Genomic DNA, 27,359 nt, shown 5'->3' on the forward strand with positions numbered 1-27,359 from the left:
TAATAATAATAATAAAAATAATAATAATAATAATAATAATAATGTGGACTTAAAAACGTATAGAGGCCGAGTGACATAATTTGGTGAAGGATCATTATCCTAAGTGATAATGAACACTTCAGAGTCTGTAGAGCTGTAGTGGTAGTAGTAATACATGTTTTGATGTTGAGGTAAAACATTTTACTTCAAAAGTGAGTAAATAGGCCAACTGCGATAGCAAATTAAATGTAGAGTTATGTTTTAGTATTTAAATAACCTGGCTGTCGTCATAGGTTAGTTGCAACCTGTTTGAACAGGACCCGGTTTTACTTGAGCAGGCACTAGGTGTAATGCAAAACGAAGCAGTTTCTCTATAAGAAAGTGAAAGCATTGTCCCATGTTTTAGCTTTCTCTTTCTGTGGTCAAATAGCATTTGCAGCTAAAAAGCAAAGTTCTTCCTAGAGAGGAATTCTCTTGTTGAAATTAATCTTGCCTGGAAATTGCATTGTTGTTTCCCTGTCTGCCTCTAAGGACAAAATGTTCAAAATGCAGTCAATACCAGTAGTTATTGACTATTATGTTCCAAAAGGTACTTTCATGAGACCCTGCTATGTTGTCTTTGTGCAAGCCATGTCTGTAATGTCACACCTATATTGGGTTATATCATCTGTCTTTAGATCCATAGGCTGGCTGCAGTACTTGAAAGTTGCAAGTTGGTTGCCATTTGACTGAAGGACACAGCGTCACCCACTTTAGTCAGCCCTTCTCCCCCTCTCTGTTTCCTAAGAGGTTTATGCCCATCCACAAGAAGTCAATGCCAACGCGCCACCAATCCTGGGAGACTCTGATAAGTTTACACAGCCCAGTCCTTTCCACCCCTGGAAAGAGTAGCCCCTGTCAAACCTAACTTGCTATTAGCCAAAGTTGAACAACACACATGACAAACAACCATAAGCTGTTTTCTATTGGGGCAGACTACTTTCTCTTGGCGGCAGTGGAATCTGTGTAGTCACAGTGATGATATCTCTGATTGCCACCCCTCTTACTGAATTCTGATATATTTAACACTCCTACATTCTCTACTCTATTTTTTCAAACATCTCTAAGAGCGTCTTACATCCCAATTTAAATGTTTATGTCTATACGTCAAGGCAGGGTATAATAATGTAAAGTGCATGTTTATGATTTTTTTTCTTTGAACAGTATACGTTTATTACCAGCCAGTATTTTTATTGGACTAAATATTTTGTGGTACTTGTAATTATAGTTGCATTGTGCTGCTTTTCCTAATGATATTCTTCCCCCGGGTCAGTGTTTCCCTTAGCACTTTGTCTTGCCATTATTTATTATAGTTTTTCTATACGTAGTCTTTCGTCGGAGCACATGTAGATTCCTCTATGTGTAGGATGACACAATAGCTACACCTAGTTAAAAGGACATGAGGAGGCGAAGAGAGCAGGCGCCCTGTGTGGTATGATGAGATTTCCTCCTAATGGAAACCTTTTGGCCCTGTGTACCTTAGGCATCCAGGATTTATGAAGTTCCTACTGCCTTCTATTGACTGGAGAGAGGAAATCTCTGCAAAGAAGCTCCTTCGAAGTCACAAAGTACAAAAGCAGGTGTCTCTCAGCAAATCAAGTCCCAAGGGGCTTCAAGCAGCTGCTTCCGCATGCACTTACTCACCTCTACAAGATAGGAGACAAAATGCAAACATCCATCTCTTGGATCACAGAACACTGCTATCCTGAACAGGAGATGCCATTATGAAGCATGCAGCTGTATGGCAATTCCTCTGCCCTAAACGAATTCCCATGCTCATCGAAAACTATTGTGTCAAAGGAAACAGCTGCAGCCTATTGTGCAACAGAAAGTGTCCACTGTACACTGTGCGTAGCAGGATACAACCTGTATTGAGCAAAAATATTGTGACATAAAACCAACATATTTTGCCGATCGTATTGTCTGAGGAAATGATTCATATGAGAGAGCTCCTGAGGCTTTGGAGACGAGTCTGCAATGGATGCAGCCAGCAATGGAACCTTAGAAGGAGAGTTTAACTCCCTTTGAAAGACATGATCATGCCTCAACCAAGTGTGAATCTCCTTTTCTGGGTAAATCTTTCTTTTCTGTCATCTCTCATACTATTCCCTTTGCTGCTGAGGGGGACAGTCTGGGATTGGAAATTGCATGTCCTCCTCTCGCACAATGCTGCATTATACTATTGAGTACGTACCTCAAACGGCCATGTTTAAACAACGGTTTCTTGCAAGTGCGAGGTGAGGTTTTAGGCTTTACTGTGCAGCTTCTTGTAATGAAGACTCTTCGCCCAGTGTGTAGCTATGCCCGCCTCCACGTCTCTCGCTTCTGACATGTTTCCTTTTTGGCATATGTAAGTGTGTGTTAGGCTTCCGTTGTGTTAGGAAAAACAGCTTTAGCAGACAGAAGTCATCATACTGTAAGCATGCTCGCCTGCCTCAGACCATGTGTGAACCTCTGTGGAGTATATTAAGCTCCACTAAATGTATCAAATTATGCTGTCCTTCCTGATAACACTGTGTCAACGTGTGAGAACACAGCTGGTATCAAAGACTTGTATAGTGAGGCTTTGTTCCCTGCTTGCAACATCATTTCAGTATCATCACCTACGCAGTAAGGACTGCCCCTTCCATTGAAATGCATGTATTCCTTTGGGTACTAGGGAAGAGTGCATAGAGGGGGGGGGTTCGCACTTGTGTCAAAGTCTCGGGTTTTAGCATGATTGACCTGAAAACATTTGACCTGAAACATTTGATTGCATTTTTTGACCTTTTTTTCAGTAAAATTTAAATAAATATATATATGGGGTGGGTAAGGGTATAGATTAGGTTGAGGGTTAGTGTGAGGGTTGTGGGGGGTCTCACCCCGTATTTTAGACCAAAAAAAAGGTCAAATAAATTCGAACAAATGTGGTTAGGTCAAATGTTTTAGGTCAAATAGACCCAAACCAAGTCTCGTACTGTCATTGGTTTGTTGTTGTCCTACGGTTTGTTTTTTGGTGCCTGCAATGTCTATTTCCTGCTGGCCTGTGTTCCAGTCCCAGTCCAAGGGTCACCGGGAACACTGACGATCCGCTTGCGCCCAAGAGCGCCTGGAGACTGGGGGAAGGTGGACAGAGCAGACCCAATAGAAGAGTTGACTAAGAATCGTGGGTTGGTGAACACATGTAATTGCATCAGTGTATTGTCATGTCTTTATAGTATTGTTTGTTACGGTTTGGGTTAATGTTTGTCTTTAGTTAAAGAATTCGGAAATCTGAAATCTGAAAACTGTCGTAATTATTCGAGGATACAGGAGGGAAGGAACCCTGCCTATGGAACTGTTTATCTGAATAAGAAAAAGACAAAGCAGCTGGCCACCGCAGCTTAGAATAAAAAGTGAAATATGTGCAACCATGTGCCCTACTGACTTAAGAGAACATGAGACTGCTGCGCCGGTCAGTGTATTGTAGTATGGCTCAGGGACTAGGAGGGATGTCCTCTGTGTAGATGTGAAGAACATTTTTGGGATGAGAGCCTCATGGTTACTCTATCTAAACCTATACCTTGACAGTTGAAACTTTAAGGGCCCGATTCATAGAATAAAATAGCATGGAAAAAGGGGCGCGTGTGTGTAAAATGCGCGCAAGTGCCAGTTCGCCGATTCATGGAACACAATGCAGGGGGCTTACCTGTGACTTGTGCCAAATCCCTGCGGATCCAATACGTCACTGCAACACCACAAACGGCTTGCGGGAGACTCCCAGCAAAGGCGCATACCATCTTGCACAGGCACCTAAAATGGGGCGGAACATGTGGAATGGGGCACAACAAGCATAAATGTGGGCGTTAAGTACAACAGTAAAATATTTGCAATGTGCACTAACAGCGCATATTCATGGAATCGAACAGGGCTCACCAGCGCGTGGAAAAAGACATGCAGATCCGGAAACACGTATGCCCCACGAAAGCAGGCATAAGCATCACAGCGCACTAAAAACAATGCATAAAAAGGGTGGGTGAAAAACCAACGTACGTATACAGCTACCATGAATGTACCATTGTTCGCAGCAGTGATCGTGGGACACCGCAGGAGGAGGAGGATAGCCAGGGAACACATTTTTTCTCCCAGGACCAGCCTTTTTGGGATGCCTGATGACCAGGTCTATGGCAAGCATAGGTTTCCACCTCATATAATATTAGACCTGGTCACAGAGTGGGAAGATGACCTCACATCACCCACCCTCTGCTCCCAAGCACTGAGCCCCTTGGAAATGGTCCTCAATGTACTGCATTTTCTGGCCACTGGGTCATTTCAATGAAAAACTGCCATTGTCGGGGGCATTTCACAGCCGACACAGTCACAACGCGGTACTGGGGAGACCCCCGGCCGGCCCATAGAGTCGGGGTTTGCTCCGCAGTACTTTAAGATGAGATAGCTGCACGTTGAGATGGATGGGAGTGCAGGTTTTCTTACTCCAACACCAATCAATAAGGAAACTCAACGGTTTGGCAAAGGGGAGTCCGTTTAATGACAAGTACAAAAAACGGGGAAACATATAAATCAACAGTGATGTGATAGTCTGTCTCGCTTCAACTCCCAAGAACTTCATACAAACAATAACATTTATAGCCAAAACACATCATCATTGATGTGTAACGCTCAAAAGTTAACATGCAATTCTATTGGTTAGGAAAAGGTAACTTTACTATAGATACTATATCTGTATATGGTAACGGAGTAAGAGGATTGGATAAACACTATCAGGGGGGTGTCTAAGCACTTCCTTCTAACATTACTCTAGTAGATGTCACTATGTGTACGACGTCCCATTGGTTCTACTATCTATAGGACCCTAGATCATTTGGTCCATTGTGATTGGGTTGGCTTCAACACCATGAATAAATCTCCACTTTACTTAGCAGCATGCAGAATGGTCAGCCAGATACAGGGTGCCCTAAGATTCACCCGGTCTCCCTTCAATCAATCATTACTTTAGTGGCTATGTGTCAATTAGTTGGCTGTGGTCGGCCTCGAAACTGTATCTTCTTGTCAGAAAAAGTTATATCTTTGTCTGGGCGACAGCCAGGCGTAGGTGTGAACCCGTGCCTCTTCTTGCTCGGATGGTCACGTGCTGCTCACACCGTGAATCTGCATAGTTTCCTTCAATTTGTGCATTTAATTCTTGTTCGGCTTGCCACCTGCTTGGGTCTCCTTATCTCGGCCTTCCTGAGATAGGCTGTTCTGTTCTTAAGTTTCGAATCCGCAAAGCTACTGTTCGCTCCTTCTATTGGTCTGACCTTGGCTCCACAGGCACAAGTTGCTCTTGCTGAGTTTCGATTCAGCCATCTCTTCTCGTTTTAGCTGGAATACGAATCCTGTCCTGTTTGACCTCTAATATCCTGAGTTAATTCTGCTTTTGTGTAAAGTGGACTTGCACTTATATAAAATGCTACGTTTTGAGGTAGATTGTGTATAATGGCACTTGCCGCTCTATTCTTCTACTTAACATAGAAGGCCCACTGTTTTCTTAGCTTTCTTGCGGTTACAAGCATATGTACAGGCGTTAGCGGGTTGAATATATTCATCCTGCTTACAGGTTAAGCTCCTTTGTCTTCCATCAACGTTCTCTTCTTTCATTTTCACGATATCTTTATGCATGGCATTTCGTCTCTTTGTGTCATCCTTGGGTCGTTATATCTTCTATGGGTGCGTTAGTCCAGGCCCTCGTGACGTCACCATTCGTCTTCCATTAAGGACTTTTTGGTTTCTTCTGGGAAAGTATTTAAGCAATCTTCATTTCGTTTAATTTGCTGGTAGGGTTTTCTTAATGGGTACCTTAATGGGTTGTCTGGTTAATGGTACTTCAATAGGTATTTCTCTTCTGATAGGTACTGGGCAGAGCCCTACTGCGGCTCTCTTCTGGTTTATTTGCTCATCATACATCATATATCTCGGTGTGAACATTCCTGGTACTTCGAAATGGGCGACTGGAGCGCAGGCTTTATTTGGGACCTCCTCTACACTCCCCCCTCTGGTCGATTCATCAACCACTTCCTCCTTTGGATTCATCTTACTTGGTTCTCCTGTATTCATCTTCACTTCATCTTCTGGGTTCATCCCCTCTTCATCTTCTGGGTTTGTACATGATGGTTTGAAGAAGTGTCTCTTTGGAGTCCATATTTTTATCACTTCTCTCAGGCTTCCTGCTGTCCTTACATGTTCGTCTTTGTTCCATGTCATCAGCTGACATTGTCCATTTGGGCTGCAGTAAATCCATTTTACTTCATAATTTCTGCATTTCCTGGGATAAAGAAACTTTGTAACTTCTGGTGTGTGCTTGCTAGCTTTCACAAAGTATTTTATTCTTCATCAGTCAGATCTCTGGGCTTCCTTCCTGGTTTGACATCATCATGATCTTCATCCCTATGGCTTTCTTCGCAGTTTTCTGGCATTGCGAGAGTATTATCTTGATGACACAAAATCCTAGTAATATCATAACTAGCAGGGCTCCTAGGAACATGAATGCATCTTCCATCCATTGTGCAACCCATGAAAACAGTGATACAAACCAGCTGTCATCATCAACTTCATTGGTTTCATTGATCATCTGGTTCTGCAGGTTTGTCAGCATACTTATGGCCTCTGTTAAAGTTCCATTTTATTCGTCGTGAGAAGGTATATATGTGCAACATGATTTTCCAATTTTTGCACAAACTCCTCCATCCATAGCTGTGATCATGTCAAGGACATATCTGTTCTGGAGCGTCATCAGTCGGATTGCTCTTAACTCTTCCTTAATCACATTGAATCCTTTTATGGTCGTGTTGATTATCTGTAACAATTCCCATCTGGTTATCTGCAACCATTTAGTATTCACTCCAACTTGGATTTGTGGCATGAAAATCATTGTGAACACTGATGAGCTGAGGCTGAACAGCCTGTGTTCATATGGGATTGCATGAAATGCTTCTTCTGATTTGGCGGAAAAGTAATTTTCTCTCTTCATTCAAGTTTTCAGTTCCACAGATCTCCTCTTTCTCAGGTGAGCATCTGCTTTCAGGAAACTGTCAATGTTCAGGTTGCTTTTCGGGAATACTAATGCTGGAAAGTGGACATTCACTATTGTGCATATGCCTCCCCAGTTTTTCGGCAGTCTGATGTATGCTTTGGGTCCACATGCCCAATAATGATCGATGATCACTGCAGTCCCATGAGTCATTCCTGGAGCCTCAAAAATTTGTCCGCAGTTCTGATTCTCTCCCATGTTCCTCGTGCCATTGTTCCTGAAGCACAATTTCAGGCTTTCGAGCGGCACTATCTGCAAGGGTCCTCCTCTGTCTTCGACCCATGTCAGTAGTCTTGTAAGTTTAGGCCATAGTGGTTTGCAGAGTCTTTGTGAGTTTTCGATGGCTTCCTTGCAGGCTCCAAGGACCATCCATGCTCGGCAGATCACCACTCCTTGCTCCCAACTGTCTGGTGAAAGTATTGTTCCCCAAATCTGCATTTGGCCTCTGTTTTTCCAAATTTGAGCCTCTTTCAGAGTTTTCCCTTGGACGTTCAGTCTTGGGTTTACTTTCCATCATATTCCCGTTCCTTTAACTCCAAGCTTCTCGTACCTGATAACATGATTCCTAGTATGGGCTCTATTTCTCATCTTAATGTCCTGGACATAATCACCTTCATCGGGATAAGCTGTTTCAGTTGCCCATATCAATGAGGCATCACTTCCCATGAACTGGCTTTTGGTATTGCACATTGCTATGTGTGAGAGCCACAGCCACGAAGATCTTGGACTTTCCCATGCTGTACGGTAGGAGCGCGCATTTTCGTCTACCAACTTCCTTCATGTGCAGGTACGGTAGGGTATTTTGTGGAGATTTGGGGCCTGACGGTATTTTATTACCGCCGAAAAATAACTTAGCAATAATCACTCTTTGTATTCAGATTTGGCCATGTGCAACAATAATACAATGGACATGCATTATTTCAGCACCCAGATCTGCATATTTGATATACGTGGTTGGTGGTATTTTGGTGAGCATAGTTCCCTTGTTTTATTTGTGGCCCCAATGTCCAGAATCCCTTATCTTTGCTTAGATTTTTCGTGTGATCACTAGAGAGACCTCAGACCTGCATTCTAGGAATACCACATTTTCCAGTGATAGTGTTGGTGTGCCACCATGGGCGAACTCACTGACTTATTTACGACAGAGAGCTATATGTGGTAGTCTTGTGGTAATTTCCACTACCTTATATACGGTAGGGAGCTATGTTCAGAGAGTCTCTCTTCCCGTTGGCTCATGTACCTCCAACAAGCTATGCTACAGTCACTCACAATTATTCATACTGATTTTGACATGCACACATCTGTCTTAAAATGACCATTGCACTGTTTAAAAATCTCCCCACATCATCAGCATTGTAATGGTAAACAATAAACATCACCTGTCTGTTTTCAAATATTTTTCTGTATTATAAAAGTTGTATTTAAACACGATCTTATTCTTTACAGAAATAAAATGGTATAGTCAGAGCATTGTCTGTGACACACTGCAGAGAGTGGCGGAGAACAGAACTCAAATTGCAACATTAGCACTTGATTAAGACACGCACAGGAATCCTACACTGACTGCATATTACCGTACACACTCAGCTCCCACACTTCTCATTACCTTATCTTTTTAGTTGTTCTCTTTGTGAATGTGGCTCTCTTGGATTAACTCCAGCAAAAAGGAACGCTTGCCTTCTCAAACCGGGGTCATTGCCTGGAATTCTCAGCTTTTGCAGATAGGAATGCCTCAGCCAGTGGAAAGGTCCTTCTTTCAGCTCTCCCCAATCTCGACTGCAGCAGGACACAGGAATCTGCATTCAGTCAGGAGCCCCACAGCCAGGTCTTCTCCCCAATAGTGCAGAAAGATGTCTGCCTGTCTTTTTCCCTGATACTGCCCACTGAAACTTTCCTCTCAGCCCTCTGTATGACGTGTCCCAATGAAATCCATCATCTCTCATCCTCCTACTCTTCAACAATAGCTTCGCTTATACATTTGCAATTGTTGCAAATCTGACTTCCTTTTTCCTGCAGTTACTGTGCACAAAAACACGGAGAATCAGGCAGAGAAGAGAAGAAAAAATCTGCACACGCATTTAAATGGTTTTCAGAGTATGCCTAATTCTGCAGTGGAGAACACATTTTATTAGTGGGTTATGTTAAATAAGGTTTTATTAGTCAGGTTAATTGTTAATAGGTTAGCTGTTAATTTTCAAATGTGTCTCTAGCAATATAGGCATTTCAGGTGAAAAATAGTGTGCATTTTTAAATGAGCACGAGTGCTTTTAACTGTAAAAATAGATTTGCATCTTATATGTTAAAATCGTTTTTGACTGAATAGCCTGTCTTTCCTTGTTAATCTGGCAACCCATATAGCAATGCACCGCACCCTTGTGGTGGTGCTGCAAAAAAAAATGTGCTACTTGTGCAGTATTGCTGTACTCTGTACTGTAACACGCCAAATATCCTTACATATTCCCTCCTTTTGTTTTTAGAACTTGGCTATAATCCAAGCCAATTCCTAAAAACAACTTGTTCTATTTTTTTTACAATATATCAATCCAACAAAATGAATATTCATGTGCATCAATGAAAATTTGCAATCAACATTTCATCTGAGTCCATCAGTTCATAAAATGTTCCACATTTGCCTTCTCAGTGGAAGTGGCATTACTTTAAGTTTAAATTTTCCAAGTCAATTAAAAACAATGAAATAAAACAACTAACTAAAACAAATAAGTAATATAACAAGTTAAAATAAATAATTAAAATAATAAATACGTGGAACTTCATATGCCGGAACTTTTGTTTTGTCTCTTTTGGTATGTCCCGACCAGCGATGTCATTCGGTTCATTCGAGTACTCTTTCATCTTGGCAATCTTGAATCCACAGTAGTCATCTCTTTTGGCATTCCGGTTATTTTGTCTTCACCTCCACCTGGAGGGAGGCATCTTTTGGTCTTCATCCAGGGGACTCCAGGACTCCATCGTCTCCCGTGGCCTCTGATCCCGGAACCTCCGACCAAATAATGTTAATTGTCTAAATCAAAATAGAAAATAAACAGATTAAGTACATAGCACAATACTAACTTCATCCTTTTGCCAAAAATAAAACATGCTTGGTAAAAATATTTCGTTTTTTTTTTTCTTCTAAAATTAAACACAAGTTAAAAGAAAACAAACACATATAAAACAGCATTCAATATTTAATACACTTTCTCTCTACACACCAACCATGAGCTTCCATTATATGTGCATTTATTTATTTATTTTATATTATATATTTTACATATACTACAGTGTTTATGTGCCATCATAACAATCAACTTTTTAACTTCTTTGTCACTGCCTCCTGATTGTACTCATTTATTTTCTCTTTTTGTGTTCAAGTGATTTTATCTGTTTCTACATGCTCAAGCCGCCTGATCTCATGTCTGGGATGGCATGGTTTGATTTGATTTACATGGACAAACTGCTCTATTGCTGTTTCACCTTCATTTTTCAAAATTTTATACACTACAGGAGAGACCTTATCTATAATTCGAAATGGCCCCTGCCAGGCTGCTAGAAATTTAGAATTTTTCTGTTTACTTTTTCCAAAATGAAACTTGTACACCTGATCCCCTACATTGTATTCCTTTACTGATGTCTTTTTGTCATAATATGACTTAGCACTGTCAGCAGCCCTTTCCAGATTTCTCTGCACAAAAGCAAATGCATGTTGCAAATGCCTCCTCAGTTCATCAATATATTCATGAACCGTGGATGCACTCACTAGAGTTTGCTCATGTGTTCTGTATAGTAGGTGTTGTGGTAACACCATTTTCCTACCTGTCAAGACCTCATGGGGGCTAACACCTGTTGCTTTGGCAGGAGTCGACCTGATTGCCATCAGAACCAACGGTAAAAGTAAATCCCAGCTGGAACCTGCTTCTGCCACAAATTTCTTTAAAATATCCACAACAGACCTATTGCTTCTTTCAACTGTACCTGAAGACGCCGCCCGATATGCGATATGTAGTTTCCTTTTCACACCTAGTATTTGCCATACCTTACTCATTAGAGTACTTGTGAAATGACTTCCTCTGTCTGACTCAATTCTTTGTGGCAACCCAAACCTTGAGAACACATGGTTCACCAGTAATGTGGCTGCTGTTTGCGCACTACAATCTGGTGCAGGAATGCACTCAAGCCACTTCGACATCAAACATACCACACTCAAAATATAACGGTGTCCCCTGCTCGACCTTTTTAAAGGACCTACATAGTCTATTTGCAAATCTGACCATGGGAGAGTTAGGCCTCTTTTCATCAATGGTGCTCTATGCATTGGTGAAGCAGGTTTAAATTGGGCGCATACTAGACATCCTCTAGTATATAATTCCACATCTTGGGACATATGAGGCCAGTAAGCATAATCTTTTAGTATTTCTAATGTTTTTGTGAACCTCTATGGCCTGCAGTTATGGCATCATGTGCATGGTGTAGCATTAGTCCTCTGAATGAAAGGGGTACTACCCACTGTATTTGTCCTGTTATGGATTCTCTAATCATGAGTCCATCCTGTAATCTGATTCGTGTTTTGTTCTTTAATAACACCCTCAACTCTTCTTTTCCCATGCAATCTTTTTCTGTTAAAGGATTTTGTTCAGGATCTATCAAATGATTATAATAGATTCCCAAAATTTGATCATTCTTTTGTGCCTCAATCAAATCTTGGTCTGGCGTGTCATGACTCCACTGCACCACCGGTTGATCTATCTCCTTTGGTGCTTTAGAACGTGTCACTGCATCAATTTGTATTTCACCCATTAAATAATCAATATGTAGCAATTCTCCCATCACAGCCCCAATCTTAGCCAGATGGTCTGCCTTATCATTTCCCTCCTTATCCTCTCCTGGTGTTTTTAAATGCCCACGAATTTTTCTCCAGTATATTGTTAAATTATTTTCTGACACCAATTTGTCTATGGCTTGTATCATTTTTCCATGTTTAAGTGGCTTTTTGTTGTATGTAACCATGCCTCTTGCTTTCCAACCAGGCAAATACTCCACAAAGCTATTCCGTGCATAGTCAGAATCAGTCACCAGGACAATTTCACTGAACTTTTTATCAACTGCAGTAGCAATTGCTTTATAGATGGCTGCCAATTCCGCCACCTGACTGCTCTTATCTCCAATCCTCATCCCTATACTAGGAACGTCTTCACATTTCAACCAGACATTTCCTATTCCTGCCACTAATTGTTTATTACTGTCATTTTCAATGTGAAAAGCACAACCATCCACATATACAGTTGGCAAATCCTTGCATGTTTTTTCATCAAAAGCTTTGTGTGGTGATTGTTCAAATTCCTGTAAACTAGCTTCCACTTCCATTTCATTTGGTATTTGTTCAGCTGCACAGTCATGTAAGTCAGCTAACCCTTGAGCAATTGGGCTCTTTTTATTTTGTCCATATCTTACTTCTACGGGAAAACCTTGTAATGCCAGCGTCCATGAAGTGATTCTGGATTGCGCTAGATTGCCTGATCTAATTCTTTTACTCTCTAAAAATTGCAAAGGTTGATGATTTGTTTCAATAATCACCTTTTCTCCCTGAACAATGGGGCGAAAATGTTGTAGCGCCCACACAGTGGTTAATAGGGCCTTCTCACATTCATTAAATTTCATTTCAACTTGGGAAAATGCCTTACTTGCATATGCAATGGTTTTGTGATTCAAATCGTGTTTTTGTGATAACACTGCTGACATACAATGTTCAGAAAAGCCTATTTCTATAAAGAAATCCCTGTCCTTTATGGGGTATGCTAAACATGGTACCTTTACAAGACATTCCTTCAATCTAGCCACTGCATCAGACTGCTCTCTTTCCCATCTCCAGGGAGTATTTAGTTTAAGCAGTTTAGTCAATGGTTGAGTGATTTCTGCATAATTCTCAATGAACTTTCTGTTATAGCCTGTCATCCCTAATAAACTTTTTACTCCTTTCACATTTTTAGGATCTTTTAATCTTTGTATGGCCTCTATTTTCTTCCTTTGTGGATTTAGCCCATGTTCAGTCACTTCATGCCCTAGAAAGTTCACTTTTTTCTTGCACCATTGTGCTTTTTGCAAAGATACTTTGGCGCCTGCTTTCTGCAATTGGCCAAGTACATATCTTATTTCATCAAAATGGCTTTTAAGGCTTTCATTTTTTATCAGGACATCATCCACATAAACTATTGTTCCTCTTTCCGCTGCATCCGGCATGGCCTTTCTCAAAAATATGCCAAATTCACTCCCACTATTGATGTACCCGAACGGAGCTCTAAGCCAGGCATATTGAGTCCTGTCAAATGTAAAGGAAAATAAGTGTTGTATCTCCTCTGCCAATGGCACACACCAATATCCAGAGGTGAGATCTAACGTGGTAAATACATTTGAACCATGTATCTGAGCTAGGCCCTGATCAATGAATGGTAGTGGCCATCTAGATACTGGTACTCTTTTATTTAACTCTCTTAAGTCTGCACACAGTCGCCATTGACCATTTGGCTTTAACACACCTAAAATAGGCGTATTGGATGTGCTATGAATGGGCCTGATTATTCCCCGTGATTCCACATTTTTAATAATCTCTGCCAATGATTCTAAACATGCCAGCGGTAGTCTATACTGGCGTACAAACACTGGATTTCTGCTACAACCTTCTGGTAGTGTGGCCACATGTAAATCAGTTAAACCACAATCATAAGCATCTTTTGCAAATACATCCTTAAACTCCATAAATATTTCCATCAGATTGCGTCGATCCTCATCGCTGCCACATGCATCCGCTAAGGAGATCTGCTCTTCTACCATTCTGGAAAATTCTGGAAACTCTTCTGGTAAAGGAATCTCAGCCCTTTCCTCTAACTGTGTGGCTGTGTCTTTTTGTAGAGCTGCCACTTTTAAATATTTTGGCATATCAGCTTCCACTTCAATGGGCTGATTTCCTGTTTCATTTTCATTTAAATTAAATAATATGCAATCCTCTTGATGACAGCACACTGTCTCATTTGAATCATAAGGATACACAGAATGAATTTTAAATATTCCTTTGGGCTGAGAGTCCAGGTGTTCTGGCAACTCGCCCTTGGCATCTACATATTTTTCAGGAATATTCCCAATCACCATGTTATTTAAATCTGCCGTATAAAGTGATTTTTGTATGGCCATTCCTAATGGGGAGTTTTCCTCTAAATGAATATCCTGACAACCTTTATTATTTACCATGATTTTTACAGATCCCTCACCAATGTCTACCAATGGAATGTATTCATAATCCAGGCCTTGCTGTTTTATGGATTCATTCAGGCATACAAATGCATCAGAGCCTTTCATCTGCTGCCCATTTTTGCATTTCAGTGTTATTGGAAACTGTTTTGTAAATGCAGGAATAATAGTATCTTTCCTTATTTGTAATTCGATGGCATAAGGAACCAGTTGTGCACAATGATAAGCCCTTCTTTTGTCTTCAAATTCAGGTGCCGGCCCACCTAGGCGTGTCCATATTTTTTGATTAAGGAAATCTAACACCATACACATTCTGTGCATGATGTCATTGCCCATGTAAAATTCATTTTGTGCTCCATTCACTATCCATACATTATGGTAAATTGTTTTCTGCCCAATGCTAATTTTAAGCATGCATCTGCCTGTAATTCGGTTTTCAAAGTCTGGACTGTCCAACCCAGAAACATATTGGTTTTTAATCCTAAATTTCGGGATTTCTTCCCTCTCCATAATTTTTTGCAACAATTTCTCATTAATGAAACTCCTTTCATGTTCAAGCGCTAAAGTGGCTTTTATTGTTTTAAGATAATCATTTATACCAACGTGAACCCATGGTTGCTCATCTTCCATGTGTATTTCTGCCAGAGTGGTAATGTGTTTTTCTGAATCTGTTTTAGGAACAGTATTCTGTTTGCATGTATTCTCTTTTAAATAGAAACGTAATGTGTGCTCATCTATAGCAGTCTGCCAATCTTTCCTTGGGTCCAAGTATATTTGTACAGGTAGTTTTTCATTGTCGCTCTGATCTTTGTCTTGACACATTAATATAACAGTGACACTAGGTTTGCAGCTATTCTGGAGATATACCTCCACAGCATCATTTGTTTTGGCAACGGTGTGACATTCATTTATATTGCTGTTTTGTGATTTTAGTTTCTTAGGCCTCAATGGTTTTTTGGTTAAGGACCACAGCACTCCATTCACCCCATCTATGAGAGGAGACAATCTTTTCAGGCAATCTGTCCCCATCAGAAATGGAATTTCACAAATAGATGTGATCAATACCTCTTGTTTCATTCTGTGCTTTCCTATTTTTATGTCAACCTCAGTTACACCTATGATGGGCACCTCCTCCCCATTGAAGTTATGCACTGGGCCTTGATTTGCCTTCACTGTGATCTGACTCTGTGGAGGCCTCCCTTCATTGATACTCTTTACCAGCTCCTTGGACATAATTGTGGCCTGTGCGCCAGTGTCAATCATAGCGAAGGTGTGGCATTTTTCTTCTACAGTGATGGGTGCATAATATCTGTCCTCAACTTCCTCTAATACACATAAGAAATGTGAATTGTTACTGATTTCAGGGCTCACCTTTCTCAGGTCTTTTTCACTTTTGGCTAAGCACATTGGTAAATGAAAAGACATTTTCCCCTCCTTTTTACCCATTTCTGTGCGAGATATTTTATTCATTTCTCCATGTTCAGAGGTTTTTTGGAGTGTGGCCACTGTTCGCCCATCCATCTGGGTAACATCAGAGACCACATTACAACCTTCCAACTGAACATGTGTAACAACATCATTCAGCAATTTGTCATTTTTTAATTCTGTGCATTTGTGATCATTTAGTGTAATACCAGCCCTTTCAGCCTCTTCAAAAATATGTGGCTCAAAGAATTCTTCAGGTGATTGACTTGTACCCTCCTTGTGAGTATTTCCTTTTTCTGTCTGTGTTTGGTCATTGTTTTGCTTGCCCAGGGAAGGAGCTATGGCATCCCCACTTACTCCCTGTTCACTGGTATTCCCCATGCATGAGTCATTTTTCTTAAATCTGTTCCTTTGTTCTTTTGGAATTCCTAATGTTTCTTTTTCATTTGTGCAAATCTTTACTGTTTTATTTAGCTCTAAGTTAAACCGTACCTCTTTTTTAGAAGTATTTGCACTTTCTGTCACAATTTCATTTACTGGTACTTTCATTTTTAATCCATTAGGCATCTCAGAGTCGTTATGCAAAATTATATCAGAGCAATCTGTCATTTTGGCACTGCAGTTATCATGAGTACTTAGTCACTTTTCGGAAGCCCCCCGGTCATTGCTATGGCCATCAGCCCCCTCTTTGGAAGGTTGTTTTTGCGCTGTATAGAGCTTTCCTATTTGCTCAGCTAACATTTTCACTTGGGCCTCAAGGCACTGGAACCTTTCCATCTCTCTAGGATCCTCTTTCTGTGGCCTAGGTCGATATTGGTTGTTTTCCCCCTGATTGGATCTATTCTGATACCTCTCAGGTGATTGATACCGGTTGGGATGGTTTCTGAACTCTTGATTCATTTGTGGAGGGGAGCGGGTTGCACCCATCCTTTGATTATAGTCCCTTGGTGGGGAATCATTGTACTGGCGTGGACTGTAGTTCACGTTTTGCCTCATGTCCTGTCTCTCAGATTGTGGGTACTGGCCCCTATGTTGATTTCCATTATCAGTAAATCGATCCACATATCGGGGCCTATCCTGATTACCATATATCATGGTGTTGGGATCAAATCTGCTCTGTGTCCCCAATGACTGGTAGGGACCATCATTTCTTTGATCTTGATTTTGTCTCTGGTTATTGTTCATACCTGCCATATCAGACCGGTATCTTACCCGGGGTCTATCCCCTAAATATCTAGGGCTGATGTAGCTCTCTCTATTACTAGGATCATGTGTTTGGAATATTGGTACAGGAAATGGCGATCTTTGTTGATTACCCCTTTGTTCAGGTGTCACATTATTTTTACCTTGACTTTGAGCAGACTCAAGGGACATTTTGGCTGACCTGATTTCCAATACTGTGGCTGAGGGTTCTTTAGATTTAGGCCTAGTATCTTTCATTTTATCACTTTCTCTACCCTGACAATAGAGTACCTCATATAGCTTTGTGCTTTGATGTACAATCCATTCAAGGGACTTGTCACGGTCAAATTCACGGACCAATTGGGATATGATGTCTTTCTGTAGCCCATAGAAGTATGCAGTTTTAAACTCATTGGAATTTGAGTCAAAAGATACATCAAAGCGAGAGAATGCTCTTTTTAAGTCTTGTTAAAATTGGCGAGGGGATGTATTAGGTCCAGCAGTAATTGTGTACGCGACTTTCTTTGCCTCCTGCAATGACTGAAAAGGAGAAAAATGACGCCTAATTTCTTTTTCAAACTCCAGCCATGTCATATTCTGCTGTTCATTTAATCCCCTTATGATGCTGGCCGTCGGGGCATCTAAAGTTAAATGAAAATATTGTCTGTACTGTTCCTTAGGTATCTGGAGTGCTTTAAAAATGTCATGCACCGCTTCTAAGTGATCCTCAATGCAGCATTCACCTCCCTTTTTAAATGGTTTGATCAGGGCTTTAATGGATTTCATTATTTTTATGGGGCTACTTGTTGCAATGCATGGAATTGCACTATTTTGTGAGTCAATCCTGTTTTCAGGTGTATGAGATTGGTGACTGCCCCCAATGGGAGTATCAAATCCCCCAAGGGCGCTGCAACCAAGTTCAGTCACCGGCCCAGTCACTGGGGCACTAGCTCTTTGGGCAGAGCTAGAATTCACCTCCACTCCATTGAATGTGGTACCCTGCCGCCTCTCTTGGGACCTGGGAATGCACATTTGCTGTTCTAAGTCCTTACACTTTTTAAGGAGTCTGGTTGCTTCATTCTGCAAATAATTATTTTCATCGCTCATTTTATTAATCGCCTCCTGCATGTCGCACATTTGCATTTGGCATTCATTGAACTCTTTATTTCTTTTGTCTCTTTCTTGAATCATTTTAATCATTTCTTGTTCTGCACTCTGGAGATCACCTTCTTTTTCACAGTGTTCTTTTTGTAAAATCTGCATTTCTGAAACAACCTCATCTTTATCCTGCCTAATGTGATCCACTAAGGCTTTTAAGTGTGTCAATTCTTGCTCACTATCTTCAAATTGTTTCTTGCTTTTGGATAACTGAGTATCAAAGTCTCTGCATTTTAATTGCATGTCTTTTTGGCATACATCCAATTCTGCTCTCAACATTTCCTGATTTTTACTTGCCCCCTCTAATTCAGTCTTTAACCTGTTAATTAGCTGAGTATCATTCTCTTGCATTCGCAGGGACTTGTTTAAAATAAACCATATTTTGCCGCATAGCCGTATTAAACAGTCTTTCTCTGCACTTTTATCGGCTGCATTCAATAATCTTGTAAGGCAGACCTGGATTATGCTGCCTTCTGCAAAAATATTGTCTAGTTTTTCTTTCTGCACCTCACCCTGAATGCGGTTACTCCATTCTAACGTGCTATTCGAAGACCAATTCCCATGTGCAAATAACTTTGCCTCTAAATATTGCACTAGATCTGAGAATGTGGTTTCCCTTTGTGACATTCTGAAATTCGTTTTTAGTGGCACTCTGCTATTATAAAATGGGTTCCCTTTGATGTGCAAATGGCAGTGTGAGACACGCTTGCCACGCCCAGTAGGTACTCTATGATCACTTTCCCGGCCAACGCACCATAAATATGTAGGGTATTTTGTGGAGATTTGGGGCCTGACGGTATTTTATTACCGCCGAAAAATAACTTAGCAATAATCACTCTTTGTATTCAGATTTGGCCATGTGCAACAATAATACAATGGACATGCATTATTTCAGCACCCAGATCTGCATATTTGGTATACGTGGTTGGTGGTATTTTGGTGAGCATAGTTCCCTTGTTTTATTTGTGGCCCCAATGTCCAGAATCCCTTATCTTTGCTTAGATTTTTCGTGTGATCACTAGAGAGACCTCAGACCTGCATTCTAGGAATACCACATTTTCCAGTGATAGTGTTGGTGTGCCACCATGGGCGAACGCACTGACTTATTTACGACAGAGAGCTATATGTGGTAGTCTTGTGGTAATTTCCACTACCTTATATACGGTAGGGAGTTATGTTCAGAGAGTCTCTCTTCCCGTTGGCTCATGTACCTCCAACAAGCTATGCTACAGTCACTCACAATTATTCATACTGATTTTGACATGCACACATCTGTCTTAAAATGACCATTGCACTGTTTAAAAATCTCCCCACATCATCAGCATTGTAATGGTAAACAATAAACATCACCCGTCTGTTTTCAAATATTTTTCTGTATTATAAAAGTTGTATTTAAACACGATCTTATTCTTTACAGAAATAAAATGGTATAATCAGAGCATTGTCTGTGACACACTGCAGAGAGTGGCGGAGAACAGAACTCAAATTGCAACATTAGCACTTGATTAAGACACGCACAGGAATCCTACACTGACTGCATATTACCGTACACACTCAGCTCCCACACTTCTCATTACCTTATCTTTTTAGTTGTTCTCTTTGTGAATGTGGCTCTCTTGGATTAACTCCAGCAAAAAGGAACGCTTGCCTTCTCAAACCGGGGTCATTGCCTGGAATTCTCAGCTTTTGCAGATAGGAATGCCTCAGCCAGTGGAAAGGTCCTTCTTTCAGCTCTCCCCAATCTCGACTGCAGCAGGACACAGGAATCTGCATTCAGTCAGGAGCCCCACAGCCAGGTCTTCTCCCCAATAGTGCAGAAAGATGTCTGCCTGTCTTTTTCCCTGATACTGCCCACTAAAACTTTCCTCTCAGCCCTCTGTATGACGTGTCCCAATGAAATCCATCATCTCTCATCCTCCTACTCTTCAACAATAGCTTCGCTTATACATTTGCAATTGTTGCAAATCTGACTTCCTTCTTCCTGCAGTTACTGTGCACAAAAACACGGAGAATCAGGCAGAGAAGAGAAGAAAAAATCTGCACACGCATTTAAATGGTTTTCAGAGTATGCCTAATTCTGCAGTGGAGAACACATTTTATTAGTGGGTTATGTTAAATAAGGTTTTATTAGTCAGGTTAATTGTTAATAGGTTAGCTGTTAATTTTCAAATGTGTCTCTAGCAATATAGGCATTTCAGGTGAAAAATAGTGTTCATTTTTAAATGAGCACGTGTGCTTTTAACTGTAAAAATAGATTTGCATCTTATATGTTAAAATCGTTTTTGACTGAATAGCCTGTCTTTCCTTGTTAATCTGGCAACCCATATAGCAATGCACCGCACCCTTGTGGTGGTGCTGCAAAAAAAAATGTGCTACTTGTGCAGTATTGCTGTACTCTGTACTGTAACACGCCAAATATCCTTACAGTACTAAATGTTGCTACCTAAGTGTGCTCTGCTATTCAGGTAATCGTTCAGTTCGGTGTCGTCTTCATGAATGCTTCTCTTGATTCTTAAGGTTTTCATGTAGCTTGCTATTACTACATCTCTGAATGCATCTGTATGGCTCTTTCTTGCTGGAGGGTACTTCCTCTGCGCCATTTGAGTGGACAGGAGTCTGGCAGCTCTTTCCTGGTCCTCATGCATCTTTTCTCTGCTGCGTGCAAATGCCCATGCCAACCAGCCTGACACTGGTCCGGTATATGGCTGTATTGTGGAACTGGTACTTGTCCCTTGTTTTGGAACATATATGCTGGGTAATGCAGTCTCTGTGGTTTTATTTTTCAGTTCCTCATGCAGTTTCCTTGCTCTTGCTATGTGTGGGAATAGGAAGTCTATTAACATTTGTGTCCTTGAAGAGAGTTTTTCTGAGGCCGCTTCTGTTTTCTTAAGGGTTTCTGATATGACTGCTTCTGTTGGTCTTTCTCTTAATTGTTCTTGTTTTCTCCCACTATCTCCTGTGAAGGTTTTTATGGTAGGCAGTCTCATCTTCTCTGTTGTTTTCGCTTGTGGTTCTGTGGTCATTGACACTAAGCCTGTTTTGTGTGCATTCAGTGTGTGTGCGTGTAGTGTCTTCATTCATTTCATGCCGAACCTGTCTCTGGCTTTCCTGCTCATTTGTTACGATAAGTGTGGGTATATCACTATTAATCACGTTAATTTCAAGTTCATTTACTCTTAAATCAGATTTTCTAGGGCCTGGAATGACTATATAGGGTCTGGGTGCTCTTGTGGGTTTCATGTATGTATCATCGGGTGGGTGCACTGAAATTGGAATGCTTCGTGCACCAATAAAGAATGCAGTTCTGATTGTTAATGACAGTAAAATATGATAAATACAATGCATAAGTACATTATGGTTCGATATGTAAGGCGACAGCATTTCCTTCCAGACAAGCGGGGCTGCCTCTCTGCTTGTGGGAGGACCGGGTTGCTGCTCTGGGCCCCCATCTCGATCTTTCACCAAATGTCAATGTTATTATTTCCTTAACCAATATCGTCTTTCAAATACTACGTTTGCGAGTGTTAGCTGGTTCACGAGTGTACCCCCTCTTGCGGGCAACGGATTGTCTCTTATTTCAGGCTACAGTTCCTCTGTTAGACTATGGGAAAACAGATTATATAACACTTCAGTGAGCCCTTTCACTATGCATGTTCAAAGTCGGTCAGCTCCCAGTCCACCCCTCCAATCTGCTTCAGTCCTAAGGACATGTTGGACACTGGTTGATATGAAGAAATAGGGAGAAAATAACAACAAATATAACAAATGGAGTTCTCCACTCTGCTCCCTTGATCTGTCGCTCGGCGAAAAGTTTCATGATCTTCTCCTTAGGATTCGATGGAGATTGGAAATTTTGATTTGAGCTTTAATACCATGCAGGAGCATGTTTAGCTGAGTGTTCTTTACTGGATCTCCGAGAAATATAAGTACATCAACATTGATTGGTCTTCCCACTGGAAAGTCTTCATTAAGGTGAAAGAAGACGTTGTATGCCAATCTGCTGTCTTCTGGTGACAGGGACATTTGTCCTGTCTTTCCTTGTTTCAGGGTTATATGTTTTTTTCCTAGTTGTAAACAATGTTTGAACTGTCCAGTCGCGTGTGGTGCGACCAAAATGATGATCTTATTTAAAAGATGGCTTAAATGTTCAGTGTTCGCTGGGTCTCGAAGAAATGTTAGTGTATCTGTTGTTCTTCCGACAATAGTTGGGCAGTCTTTGATTATGCGAAAGAACAGTGTGTTGATGAGCTCATCTATTTCCGCCTGTGTTGGGAGCATTGGATTCTTTCTCACTGTACTCAGGGCGTAGGATGAGTTGTTCGGCAATGACAGTAAGCAGTTGTCTTATTATTTTTTTCATTTTCAGGATCTTGGAGAAAGTCTGTGACACTGTTGAGCCTCCCTACCAGTGACGGGTATGATCTTAGGACAAGTTCAAAGTAGGTGACTAGGTCCTTCGTGATATCTCTGCTGTGGGACATCATAAGTGATTCCAAACAAAGTCTTGGTATTGAATGAATCGGGATACTGTATTTGTTTTCAATGTAAATATCCTCGGTCAAAATTTGTCATAGTCTTTTTTCGCATCAAGGCTCAAGTGTGCCTCGGTTCAAAGTTCAAAGTCAGCAGACTATGTTGTGGCTTATACACGCAATTTTCTTCTTCACCCTGCAACTAGGATGCACAGAGTGTCTGTTTTTCTGTCCTTATCCCCCTTTTTTGCTTAGAGAAACGTCTAAAAGAAGCCACAACCTTTTGCACAAAAGTTCTTTGTCTTTACTTTGCTGGTCATGCGTCCTTCTTCCTCGTCAAGGATCTTGTCTGCACGTGCTGTGGTTCTTCACCGTTGTCTGTAGTCTCTTCGTGGTGGGGTGCAGGCAGAGGAATTCCTCCAAGCTTGATATCACCCAGGAAGATCCAAGCTCTTCTTCCTTGTAGCTTGACTACAGATTGAGTAATATCTTCAACTGTGAACGGTCTGTTGAACCTTGGCTTGTCCCACTTTTTCCTTGTGTGATTCCTCACGAAGACGGCATCTCCAGGGAAGATGAGTGGAACATGTAGAGCTTGAACTGGGTTTGTTGCAGTGTCTCCTTCTGTGTCCTGTGTTGCGCTGCACCCTTTTCGTCATCGCTGCAGCTGGTCTGAAATTACAGTAAGGCAAGATGTCATGTGGTTCAGATAGTTTTGCATTTCAGACCCTAAAACCTTTCCTGTTGACTGGGCATCACATCTAGCTCTATTTCGGGGCGTTAGGGGAGTTCTCATTCTTCTTCCTGTGGCTATCTCGTGTGGCGTAAAATGATGGTTGGAGCCAGGTTGGTTCAGAAAAGCATACAATGCCAGTAGAAGGCAGTGCAACCATCCCTTCCTTAGAGTAAGCTTCAACTTGGCTATCCTTTCCTTTAACAAGCCGTTGAGCTTCTCACAGATCCCATTACCTTGTGGATAATACACAGACGAGAACTTGTGCTTTATACCAAGCAGCAAGTTAATCTGTTCGAACACTGCATTGACAAAGTGAGGGCCATTATCTGATCTCATGACTTCCACACCCCCCACCTGGGGAACACTTCCCTCACTAAAAATGTGGCTGCACATGTAGAGTTTGGGTGTGTACATGGACCTGCCTCTATCCACTTAGAGAATGGACACACCACAACAATTAAGTATCTGTACCTGTGACATACTTGAATCATGTCAACATAATTGACATGCAAGTGCTGAAAAGGACCATTTGGCCTGGGGATGGAAGCTCTCAAAACTTTTAATGTGTGCCCAGCGGTGAATTGCTGGCAGATTATGCAGTTCACCATAAAGAATGCAACATGCTCAGCTAAATTCAGTATGAACCAGTCTTCTGCAAGCGTTGCTTCTAGATTCTCCTTTGTCATATGCACCAGGTAATGTAACTGCTCCAGCGCTATTTTTAATAGGGCTACAGGCATTACTGGTTTACCAGTGCTATCTTGTCGCCACAAGCTGTCAGAGGGGTTTAAAGAACACCCTCAACGTTTCCGCAGGTTCTTCTTATCCTACGGCGCCTCCCCTTGGAGTTCCATTAATTGTATTTGCCCAAGATCGTTATAAGCTTCAGATGTTGTTCGTGCAACCATCATTCTTTCATTGGTGCACGCCACTCCCATTTCCATAATCGTCTAAATTTTGGATGCCATACGCTTGGCTTGCGTGTCTGCTGCTTGGTTTCTGCGTGAGACAAAATCTGTCCCTTTCGTGTGGGTGACGCATTTCACGGCCACTGTGTCGACTGGGAGCTGTAGTGCCTTAATCAGCCTGTCCTACAAGGCTGCGTGCTGTACTGGCGTGCCGTCCGCTCGGAGGTAGCCCCTCCTTTTCCAGCGCATTAAGCCTGCGTGCACTTTTGACGTCACATAGGCGGAGTCACTGTACACCATTACTTCCTGGTTTGCGTGATTCTCAATGGCGAGTATCAACGCCAATAATTCTGCAGCCTGTGCTGAATAATGAGATGGTATTCGTGCATAAAGAATCACTCGAAATTCTCCATTTGCCTTGTGTTTCATCACAGCAACGCCTGTATATATTTGCACGTCATTCTGATCGATTCTCGAAGACCCGTCAATGAAGATGATCTCTCCTCCTGCCAAGGCATTTTCTTTCACCCTGGGGATTTCATCATAGAATTCTTCATAATTTGCGCAGTCATGTATCGGCTCTCCCTCAGTGACTGGCTCTGCGGTGAACATAGCTGGGTTTACTATCTTACAACGGACTATTTTAATCGATGGGTTTGATATGATCACTTCATAAACAGAAGCTCTCTGGGATGTCAATGTGCCTTTGGTTTCTCTAGAATGGCAAATAGCAAGTGCTCGACGTACAACGTCATTGAGCCTCCCATCACAATGGTTGTCGCCTTTTCTATGATGAACGCTGCGGCAGCTAAACTTTGTTTGCATGGGAAGTGGCCTCTCATTACTGGGTCCAGATTCCCACTGTTATATTCCAGGGGCTTGTACCCCAACGAGGTTCTTTGAGTGAGTACTGCCGTCATGACGCTGCCATTTATGTTTGAAAAGAGGTAGATTTCCTCTGCATAATTGGGGATCCCTAGTACTGGAGTTGTGCAAATAGCTCTTTTGAGTTCGGAAAACCCCTTCTCCATAGCATCAGACCTGTAAGAGGATTCAATTCAGCACTACAGCTAAGTTAACGCCTAGTCTAGAATACTGAATGAAAACCCTTATTGATATATCCTTAGGTCCAGTTCATGCGTTCTGGATGACTACCCCTATATAACACCCCTCTCTTGGAATCCCCCTGACCCCACTGAGCCAAGAAGTAGTTCTGTTTTGCAAGTTAAAAGGGTTTATTTGATGATTTAAACAATAGATATATATATGACACTTTATAATAAATTAATAATTGAATAGCACACTTAATCTGATATGATAAAGATTGACAACAGAGAATCTGGCACTAGCACACTTCTTTATTATTACTAAGGAGTTGAGATGAAATGGATAAGGTAGCACACTGGTAATTAGGAACAAAAGTATAATGTGGTAGAGGATGCTTTATGTAAGCTCAGGTGGATGCAATATTCAATGAATGCAGTACAGAAAATACTCAATATGATTTCAACCAAACAATGTAATCACTTTTCTCTGGCTATTCACTCCCCCCCTCTTTATGCAATGCAAGGAAATGGGAGGAAAGCACACAGTTCTCAGAAATGCAATCAATGTAATCAGTTCAATCCAGCAAGCTTAGACAACAGAAAACAGATAGGAGTTTTGAAATCACAGGCCCAAATTGCTTTGATATGTGCTGGCAATGAATGAGAAATATGCTGGAAACGCTTTTAATTCCCTTTCAGAGGTTCAGGGTGAATGGTATCTAGCTAATATTAGTCCAGGCTCACACTAGCAATGATGCAGGGATAGTTAGCAGGTCAAACGAATTTCTGGCAAATGGAAGGCAAGCAGCAGCAGTTTTTACATGTGAAGAAATTGCAAATTGCGGTAAAATTCGCGGATGCGTGTTCCGCGATTGCGGTAAAACTATAAGGGGTAGGAATGCGGTTCTTGGTACGATTCAAAGCTACGATTCTAAGCTATCAGAGGAAAGTTACTGCAAGTCTCTAGCCCAAACGGTCGCGGAGATATGAGCGATTTAATAAAGGTCGTTTTTGGGTTTGCAAATTTCAAAAGCTCAAAATGACAAGTGCAGCTTGCAACTAGAAATGACAGGTGACAGCTAGGAGGCAGTTCTACTTAGGTTAAATAGATTGAATTATATTATTTTAACTAGGAGATTGGTTCTGCACAGTTCTGCTGGGTACTCACACTATATTCTTGAATTAAATGGGCCTCATCACGGATCTGGTCAGGGTTTTAGACTGGGCTCTGGTCACTCTCTCTGCTGGTCTGGGTCTCTCTGGTCTGGTCGCTTAGTACAGCACTGCTTTCTCTCTGGTCTGGTCTCTTAGTACAGCACTTCTTTCTCTCTGGTCTGGATAGATTGAAGTCTCTAGTTTGGCTTTCTGGAGGTTGATGAAGGTAAGTATGGATTTTTCCGGCAGAACGTCCCGCTGCAGATGGATTTGGAAGGTCCCTATCTGTCCTGTCTGTCTGCTTTTATGTGTTTAGAATGTGGGTGTGTTCTAGCATCACTGACCCTACCTCTCTCTCAGCTTCTAATTGGTCAAACTTCCATTTATCATTTGATTGGGGAATGAACTGTGAGTCAGAGTGATGTCATTTTACAGCCTGCAGAAAGTCCACTCCTCCTGTCAACTTACACACAAATCTAGATTTGAAACAAATACATATTTGCAGAGGTACATATTGTTTTAAAATCATATGCACCCATCATGCATTACAGGAGGTATACCCTGTTCAAACTCTGCTCTTCCTGGGAGCTTGCATTCAGAAATGGCACATATTTCACTTTTTAACTGATTTTGCAATTTCTGACATTGACCCAACTTTACATACATGTGTGCAGGGAGTAGGGACATTAACTGATGAAGTTTCAGATTTTTAACATGCATACATTTAGAGTAATATCCACTTTTCCGCTGACACCCCCCTGAACATGCCACCGGGTCGAAAAACCTCTTAAAATGTGGGCAGAAAAATCACAAGAATTATGGTGTCATTTATAAAATTTTCACATGTCCGCTCTATGAGTTATTCATCTTTTTAAAGTTATGTTCTGGCTCCAAAGGGGTGTGGTTTCCCAGGTCACATGGTATAGAAACCAGTCTTTCCAGTTTCTGCCAAGCCAGCTTGCTCTCACAGGCAGT

This window comes from Ambystoma mexicanum, chromosome 8, assembly GCF_040938575.1.
Source record: "Ambystoma mexicanum isolate Mex_15411 chromosome 8, UKY_AmexF1_1, whole genome shotgun sequence".
Classification (NCBI taxonomy): domain Eukaryota; kingdom Metazoa; phylum Chordata; class Amphibia; order Caudata; family Ambystomatidae; genus Ambystoma; species Ambystoma mexicanum.